The sequence below is a fragment of the Berghia stephanieae genome, chromosome 4, assembly GCF_034508935.2.
Source record: "Berghia stephanieae isolate SIO BIC M18660-M18661 chromosome 4, UCSD_Bste_1.3, whole genome shotgun sequence".
Classification (NCBI taxonomy): domain Eukaryota; kingdom Metazoa; phylum Mollusca; class Gastropoda; order Nudibranchia; family Aeolidiidae; genus Berghia; species Berghia stephanieae.
This window is the reverse complement of record NC_088363.1, coordinates 69,871,174-69,881,173: the sequence shown is the minus strand read 5'-3', so window position 1 is coordinate 69,881,173 and position 10,000 is coordinate 69,871,174. Positions and strand designations below refer to the sequence as shown.

General features: G+C 38.7%; 1 long non-coding RNA gene across 1 annotated transcript in view; it reads right to left on the bottom strand.

The window, feature by feature from the left end:
• Positions 1-3,506: 3,506 nt before the first annotated feature.
• LOC144971134 (uncharacterized) overlaps positions 3,507-10,000 on the bottom strand; it is a 10,851-nt gene continuing 4,357 nt past the window's right edge. The window contains exon 3 of the long non-coding RNA XR_013645072.1: positions 3,507-6,306. This is a non-coding gene — a long non-coding RNA (uncharacterized LOC144971134). The remainder of the gene's footprint in view (positions 6,307-10,000) is intronic.

Genomic DNA, 10,000 nt, shown 5'->3' with positions numbered 1-10,000 from the left:
ATATAATTTTTATATTAACAATAATTTCTTCTCTAAGCATTCAGTATTAACATTATACAAAAATATTTCAATATTAAATAAATGAAGTATCTATTCCTTTTGTGAATCGCTTATGTCATATTTGCACAACTGCCATAAAGTATAAAACAAATTCAAAATTACATTCCATTGAAACTCAACATATATGATATGATTATAAAGCACGAGATAATAAAACATGTACAAGAACATGATGATATTGTGATGTAATTTTGTGTGAATAAGATATCAAACTGTATAATGATAGGAGAAATGAATGGGAGATGCATTATTATTAAAGCGCAATGTTGATGAGACGATTTCACTATCTGTATGACAAAACAAAGCCTATCCAACCACGAGATAATTGTAAAACATATTCCTAAATGAAAATGTGTGAGTTGATGTCAACCATATCATTATTGTTTTTTGAAAACGATGGGATATTTTTAAAATCAAAATTAAAACAATGCTTACTCATAAAAATTCATCATTGTTACCGCTATTTTCATATGATTGCGAATAAATTAAAATTCTATCAAGCGTTACTTACGATGACATGTGACAAATGAAAAACAACATTACTCAATTAGGGGGTATAAGAAAATCAGTAGCACAAAGTCCTATTCAACTACAAGTTAATATAAAATCTAAGAACGAAATTTTAGAAATGGACTATGATTTTAATAATCTCTGAAAAAGAAAAAAATAATAATGCATTTGCCTACAAACAAAGATCAATTACATATCAATCCAGATAAATACATTCAAATTATTGTTTACTTTAATAATGATTGCTTGGCCGTAATATCAAATATTTGAAAACTTGATGGATCATATTTAAAGAAAAAGAAAATAAATTCTAGTATTTTAAAACTCTTTTAAGTTTTGAATGTTATGCTTCATTTGTTATAAATCTATGACTGATATAATAAAGAGTGAAATTAATTTTAAATTACTTGATATAAATGATGTAATAATAAAATATATTCCTATTAAAATTAACAAACTACATGATAAAAAAGTGTTGTCATGACAAAATTAAAAGGGCATTATCTAAAGAACATTTTGCAAAATATTTATATATTTATAGTTAGGTAACATATCACACATTTTATACAAATGACAATAATAGTTATAACATTAAATTTATAAAAGAAATATACGAAACACCTGAATTTCAGTTTATGTATATAACGATAACAAAAGCGTTCTTGAACCTGTTTGTTTTTGAAACAAACTGTAACATATTTTGTCAACATGTGCATTCTAACTAGAGTAGATTCAGGTCAAACCGGACACGGGTCAAACCGGACGCTACCCGACTCGATGTCTAATTTCCTTTCGTTTTGTTTTTCCCCCGGTGCATATTTCTAGTAACTAAGCACACGTCTCTTGTGACGTTTTTCCTGCCGTTTCAATGAGTGCAATCAAGGAGAAGTCAAAGAACTGTGTTTTCATCGAGATATTTCTCACAAAACGTAAGTATCCCATTCTTTGTTATGGGTTGCAAGGTGTGCAAGGAAGTTGCTATTTAAGCTATTTATACGTTTTTATTAAGGAGGTTCGGCTCAACCACTGCACTACATGCTATTTTAGGATCGTTTGATTGTGGTTAGATCGTCTGACGATGTCCGGTTTTCATTTTAGCTCCAGTGGGGGGGTGTCCGGTTTGACCAAAGAAAATTTAAACGATTCAGGTGAAACCGGACGGGTTGATTAAGTTGTTTATTATTATTCTAGACGTCTATAATATTATTTGTTGCAATGCTTTCCTTGTATTTCTGTTGACCGGCCTATGTTTATCATGATTATTATTATTATTAGAAAATTAGGGAAAATTCGAAAGCCTTCCGAAAGCCTCTACACCTACATCCCCAGTATTATAATGTTTTGGGAGGGGGGAAACTTTTTTTATAATGTTCTGGTAGGGGGTTTGGGAGGGGGGAGACTTTAAAAATAAAACTTTTCCCCCTCCCAAACCCCTACTAGAACATTATAAAAAAAAAAATACTGGGGATGTAGGAGCTTTCGGAAGGCCTCCCTAAAATTATATTATGTTCACCATTGTAAAGGAAAATTTACATTATTAGACTAGCCAGTCTATGAAAATGAAGATCAAATATCTAAATAAAGTTAATTTTTTCACATTGTTACAGGCACCAAGATGCCGCGATCAAAGTACACTGACAAGAGTGTGGATGCTGCACTTGATGCCATCCGCACAAAAAATCTTTCATTCCGCCAGGCCGCTGCGACCTACTCTGTCCCGAAATCAACCCTGATGGACAAGATGGCCGGAAAATACCCCGTCCATAGGGTATCTCATACAGTGTTGGCCACAGAGGAGGAGAAAAAAACTTGTCAAATGGATGGTGGCCTGTGCCAGGGCAGGTGAAGGGAAGGACAGGGAGCAGCTGTGCCTGGAGGTGCAAAGAATAATTAATGCTGAAGGCAGAGAGACCCCCTTCAAAAACAACAAGCCAGGATATTACTGGTACAAAGCATTCATGGAGAGACACAAGGGGGAGGTGCGGGAGAGAAAAGCGATGTCCCTTGGGGAACAACGCGCCCAGGTATCAGAAGGAAAGATACGTGGGTGGTTCCACACCATGCGGACATCGCTAATGTCAAATGGCATCGACATTACTAAGGTTCCCCCCCCCCCCCCCAGCAACGTCTTCAATTGCGACGAGACTGGCTTCCCTTTCTACCTGGGAGGTTCAGTCATCATTGCAGACATTTCTTCCAAGCACCCCTATCAAGTCGGCTCCGATAACAAAACCCAAGTGACGGTGCTCGGAAGGGGAAGGGCAAGAAGAGGGAGAGTGGAAGAAAGAGTGGAGTCTAGTGCAGAGGATGATGATACGATGGTTGTGTATGATGACAGGTCGGACGTTGAGATGGATATGGATGAGTTATGTGGTGTGAATGACAAAGATGAACGTTTATGTGATTTTTGTGGAAGTGATAGGAACCTGGATGGATGGATTTGGTGCAAGTGTGGGAGGTGGTACCACAGAGGATGTACTGGCAGAGAGAGAGAGAGAGAGAGAGAGAGAGAGAGAGAGAGAGATAGAGAGAGAGAGAGAGAGAGAAGATACTGGGGATGAGTGAGGAGAAGATCAGTGTTTTCACGCTTGTTTGTACATTGTGCAAGTGACATGTTGCGTTATGATTATGTACCCTATAAATTGTTTTGAATAAATTATTTTTGTCTTTCTCTGGTGAAAATGAACATAAAGGTGTTTATTTATCTATCTAGACGTCTAGATCTAGTCTAGCTATTTATGAAAATATATGGCAGTCGTTTTGGGGGAAGGAAACATTCTGCCAATTTATGGAAAGAGTCCTTCAAAGTCCTTGGAATGCTGGAATCGAACCCTAAATTGACCAATGACCCGGCAGATATTTTACAAACTGAGCCTATGGATCTGTTGTAACTGTTTATGAATTGAAAACTATTAAAAAACAAAAGAAAACAGAGTTTTTCAACATCCGTGAAGGGTGTCCGGTTTGCCCAAGTTGGGTGTCCGGTTGGACCTTAACGTTCCATAAGTGTCCGGTAGTACCACAATGTCACGAATAACATTTTGCGTCGAGAACATGGAAAAGACTGCTTAGGGTGCAAAATCGGCTTGTTCACCTGAAACCGGCCACTTGAGCGTTACATTTTACGACATCACTATACAGCATTGGTCTTATTTCTGGCCAGCAGTCTTCCATTCTCTGAGACGACCACAGATAAGGCTTGTGTGTCCGGTAAGCCTGAATCTACTAAATACTAAAATATCAAATTATCAAATTACTACGGCTGACTAAGAAATTTATTACTTGAATAACGATGAATATTAAAGAAATTAAAACCATGTTTTATAAAAACTTAACGCATTATTAATATTTTGTAATAAGTGCATCACTCTTACCTTTCTTTTAAGAAAAACTATTATTACTTTTGTATCATTGCTAATAAATCAAAAGTGTATATGCATCGCAAAATTAAAAGGGTATTAGAATATATCTATAGAATGATATGTCAAGCGATCTGTGTAATGTTTAAACAGAGAGGTTTCTAGAAACAAATCACTTCTTTAAGTAGTAAGCATTTACGTGTACAGAAATAATATACTCAAGCTAATCAATATTAAATAAATGAATTGTTCTGTTTTTTAAAAAGCTACTATTATATTTGCATAAATAATGTTAAAGTATTAAATGAGTTTGAAATTACATTCCAATAAAATCAGACATTGGTATGACTTTAAAATATTAAACAATAAAACTTATAGGCATTGAATGATACATGAATAAGAGATTAAAATAAGGTAAAGTGAATGGTGGATGCAATGAAAGTACATTTATCAAAACTTTATACAAAATGAAAGCTATTTTATACAGTACGTGAGTCATTAACATTAAAATGGCCATTGAAAATTCTGAGACAGGAAAAAAATTTCTTTTAATTTTGATGAGATGACTTTTCTTAAGAAAATTATCTTTCTATCCAACTACAAGGTAATTGTAATAGATATTCCCATATGTCATGTTGAGAATTGATGAAATATTGTGAACAAAAAATTAAGATTAAAGAAAAATGGCACAACACTGCAACTTGAAAAAATACGACAAAAACAACTGAAAGTTTACCATATCTGAAGTTAAAGATTGGGCATTTAAATCTTATTAACGGTGAATGAAATTAAGTGCTTGAGTGTATAATATAGGCTTGACAAAAATTGGAAAGGACGCGATGAAAGGAGCAATGGTGATGAGTGTCACCATTGATGGTGAAAGAGGCAATGGTGATAAGAGTCACCATTGATGGTGAAAGAGTCAATGGTGATAAGAGTCACCATTGATAGTGAAAGAGGCAATGGTGATAAGAGTCACCATTGATGGTGACAGAGTCAATGGTGATAAGAGTCACCATTGATGGTGAAAGTGGCAATGGTGATAAGAGTCACCATTGATGGCTTGACTTGCTTGACTTGCTTGCTTTGCTTGCCTTGCTTGTCTTGCTTGCCTTGCAAGGTGGCAGGGACGATAAAGCCACTTCAAATGATCATGACGTTGTAAGAGTAATTTTCAGGGTCAGATCGGCAGAGATTGCACCAGCAGAGCTCAAGATGAAGAAAGTATTGTTGATATAAAAGTGATGGCAGGGATGTAGATGATGGAAGCAGCAGCAGTGACAATGATGGTGAAAATGGCAAGGCAGGTGACGTGATGATGGAAATCACTCCGGCAGGGCTATGGTGGTGAAGATGATGATGATGGGAGGCGATTCTGATGGCAATGGTTGTGTTGGGAGGTGATAGCTTTGGAAGGGATGATGGGAAGTAATGGTAGAGTCATAGGGGTTGTGATAGAAGAGACCATGATGTGAGGTTAGTGGTAATAAGTGAAAGCCATGGCTTGGCGAAAATGATAGAAGCAGGTTCAACAATAAAGATCCAGTAAATGGCACAGTTCCAAACCCAGGGTCAAGGTGACCCATCCAGAAAGAGTCAAACAAATCACATCCCTATCCCCGTCTTCAAGACAATTGTAAATCAACATTCTGCCCAAACACATTCGGGCTTCCTGTAGGCCTCCAGTCTGCCTACTGCACTTGGGTATGGACATGAAACACAAACAAATACACCCCCACCGGTAGAAGCACACTTATCTGTATTTCAAATCCATGCGAATGCCAACCACAATCATCTTGTCAACAAAGAACACGAATGTAACTCACCCGGCCCTAACCAGTTGGAATCAACTCAAACCCAAGTCCAGAACCACACCACCACCTTCACTTTATCACTGAATCTACCTCCAGCATCCTCATCCTCCCCACAACTTCCACCCACCACCACCTTCCTCGACGAACACAATCTCTACATCACAATCACTACAACCCCACCAATACCACCATCATCACTTCCTCCACCATTACCTCCCTTCACAATCATTGCCATCATCATCACTTCCCACCATCATCCCTTCACCACCACAACCCTCCCATCATGATTTCCATCATCCCGTCACCCAACAATGCCACCTTCACCAACAATGTCACTATTGTTGCTCCACCATCTACATCCCCATCATCACCTCGCCACCAACAACTCCTCCAACATCTTGATCACTGCCATTACAATCCCCGGGGCCCTCCAATATAACCCATCCCATTACTCCGCTGAATACCACAATCATTCTCCATGACCTCACCATCCCTGCTGGCCACCGCCCCTACCGCCCACATATGGCCAATCTCGATTCCTGGAGCTTGATGACGTCAAATATCTGTAATAAAAAGTAACAGATCATAAAATGCAGGAAAAAAAATCAGTTCTTTGACTTCACATCTAGTTCAACTTTTGTTGATTCTTGTCTAATCCTGGGGCTTTCTATCTTTCAAGATTTTCAAGGTTTGCTTCAACTAAGTCGTTTGTAGTCTTAGTATATACAAACTATTTTGTGAGAGAACTTGTCTTAGGTTATACATACTATTTGGTGAAAGGCCTAGTCTTAGTATATACATATTTTGTGAGAGGCCTCGTCTCAGTATATACATAATATTTTATAAAAGGCATGTTCTTAGTATACTAAACATAATCTTTTGTGAGAGGCCGAGTCTTAGTATTATATACATACTATTTTGTGAGAGGCCTATTTAACACCTACAATATGACATTGATTGATATCATTCATGGTGCACAAAAAAGATGATCAAAACAGATATTGCACGCTATTATTTGCAATTACTGCCTCGATGAAAATATTTACCTCCTGTCTTAGCAGTAGTAGTAGTAGTAGCAGTAGTCGTAGTAGTAGTAGTAGTAGTAGTAGTAGTAGTAGTAGTAGTAGTAGTAGTAGTAGTAGTGATGATGATGTGGTAGCAGTGGTTGTATTTGTAGTGAAGATTTTGTTTTGGTGCATGTAGTAGTAGTTGTAGTGATGATGAGGTGGAGTTGACTGCATTTGTAGTAGTAGTAGTAGTGGTATGATGATAATGTGCTTGTGATTGTAGTTGTATTGGAAGTAGTGATAATGATGTGGAGGCGGTGGTTGTAGTAATAGCAGTGGTAGTGGTGTTGATGGTGGTGGCTGTAGCAGTAGTGATGATGATGTGGTGGTGGTGGTGGTTGTAGAGAGGAGGATGAGTGGCGGTGGTTGTAGTAGTAGTGGTAGAAAGGTTGATGTGGCGGTGACGGTTGTAGTCGTACTGGTATTGATGATATGATAGTTGTGGTTTCAGTGATGATGATGTGGTGGTTGTGGTTGTGGTAGTAGTGGTAGTGATGATAATGTGTTGGTAGTAGTGGTTGTAGTTGTGGTGATGTGCAGTGGTCGTGGTGTGGTGATGATATGTAGGTGGTTGTACTGGTGGTATTAGTAATGATGATGTGGTGGTTGTGGTTGTAGTAAAAGTTGTAGGATGATGATCTGGGGGAGCTAATTGTAGTAACGATGGTAGTGATGATGATGTGGTGGTGGTGGTGGTTGTAAGCAAAGTTTTATTAACGACAATGTGGTGGTGGTGGTTGTTGGAGTGGTGGTAATGATGTATAATGGTGGTTTTAGGAGTAATTGTGGTGATGATGTCATGGTGGTTGTAGTGGTAGTGGCAGTAGTGTTGATGTGGTGATGATAGCTGTAGAAGCAGTGGTATTGATGATGATGATGTCGTGGTGGCGTTTGCAGTAGCAGTGATGAGTGGTGGTGATGATTGTAGTAGTAGTAGTAGTAGTGATGATGATGTTGATGATGGTGATGATGATGTGGTGGTGATAGTGGTAGTAGTATTAGATGTTAGAATTAGTAGAAGAAGTAGAAGTATTAGTTGTATTAGTATTAGTTGTAGTAGTAGTATAGTAGTAGTAGTAGTAGTAGTAGTAGTAGTAGTAGTAGTAGTAGTAGTAGTAGCAGTAGCAGTAGCAGTAGTAGTAGTAGTAGTAGTAGTAGTAGTAGTAGTAGTAGTAGTAGTAGTATCAGAGACGCCAACTTAAATTTGGCTCACAGGAGTTTCAGACACCACTCATAGGAAAATCAATGCAGAAAGAGGAATTTCCGCACACAAGAGAAAGGAATTGGAATGTTACATAAACACATTGCCAAATACAATCCCAAAGTTTCCTGTAGTATACTGGTGGTAGTGAGGATGAGGTCGTGTTCGTGGTTGTAGTAATAGTGGTAGTGATGATGATATGGTGGTGGTTGAAGTAGTAGTGGTAGTGATGATGATGTGGTGGTGGTGGTTGAAGTAGTAGTTGTAGTGATGATGATGTGGTGGTGGCATAGTGGTTGTAGTGTTGTGGTCGTGATGTTGATGTTGGTGGTTGTAGTAATAGCAGCGGTAGTGGTGTTGATGGTGGTGGCTGTAGCAGTAGTGATGATGATGTGGTGGTGGTGGTGGTGGTTGTAAAGAGGAGGATGAGTGGCGGTGGTTGTAGTAGTAGTGGTAGAAAGGTTGATGTGGCGGTGACGGTTGTAGTCGTACTGGTATTGATGATATGATAGTTGTGGTTTCAGTGATGATGATGTGGTGTTGTGGTTGTGGTAGTAGTGGTAGTGATGATAATGTGTTGGTAGTAGTGGTTGTAGTTGTGGTGATGTGCAGTGGTCGTGGTGTGGTGATGATATGTAGGTGGTTGTACTGGTGGTATTAGTAATGATGATGTGGTGGTTGTGGTTGTAGTAAAAGTTGTAGGATGATGATCTGGGGGAGCTAATTGTAGTAACGATGGTAGTGATGATGATGTGGTGGTGGTGGTGGTTGTAAGCAAAGTTTTATTAACGACAATGGTGGTGGTGGTTGTTGGAGTGGTGGTAATGATGTATAATGGTGGTTTTAGGAGTAATTGTGGTGATGATGTCATGGTGGTTGTAGTGGTAGTGGCAGTAGTGTTGATGTGGTGATGATAGCTGTAGAAGCAGTGGTATTGATGATGATGATGTCGTGGTGGCGTTTGCAGTAGCAGTGATGAGTGGTGGTGATGATTGTAGTAGTAGTAGTAGTAGTGATGATGATGTGTGAGTGATGGTGATGATGATGTGGTGGTGATAGTGGTAGTAGTATTAGATGTTAGAATTAGTAGAAGAAGTAGAAGTATTAGTTGTATTAGTATTAGTTGTAGTAGTAGTAGTAGTATAGTAGTAGTAGTAGTAGTAGTAGTAGTAGTAGTATAGTAGTAGCAGTAGCAGTAGCAGTAGTAGTAGTAGTAGTAGTAGTAGTAGTAGTAGTAGTAGTAGTAGTAGTTAGTATCAGAGACGCCAACTTTAAATTTGGCTCACAGGAGTTTCAGACACCACTCATAGGAATATCAATGCCGAAAGAGGAATTTCCGCACACAAGAGAAAGGAATTGGAATGCTACATAAACACATTGCCAAATACAATCCCAAAGTTTCCTGTAGTATACTGGTGGTAGTGAGGATGAGGTCGTGTTCGTGGTTGTAGTAATAGTGGTAGTGATGATGATGTGGTGGTGGTGGTTGAAGTAGTAGTTGTAGTGATGATGATGTGGTGGTGGCATAGTGGTTGTAGTGTTGTGGTCGTGTGTTGATGTTAGTGGTGATGGTGGTTGTCGTACAAATGGTAGTGATGATGATGTGGTAGTGGTGGTTGTAGTAGTAGTCGTGGTAGTGATGATAATGTAGTGGTTGTGGTTGTAGTCGTAGTAGTGGTAATGATGATGTGGTGATGGTGGTGGGTGCAGTAGGAGTGGTAGTGATGATGTGGTGGTGGTGGTTGTAGTAGTAGAAGTGGTAATGATGATGTGGTGGTTGAAGTAGTAGTGGTAGTGATGATGTGGTGATGGTGGTTGTAGAAGTAGTGGTAGTAATGATGATGTTGCAGTGGTGGTTGTAGTAGTAGTAGTAGTAGTTGTGGTGATGATGATGTGGTGGTGGTAGTCGTAGTAGCAATGGTAATGATGATGATGTGGTGGTGGTAGTTGTAGTACAAATGGTAGTGATGATGATGTGGTAGTGGTGGT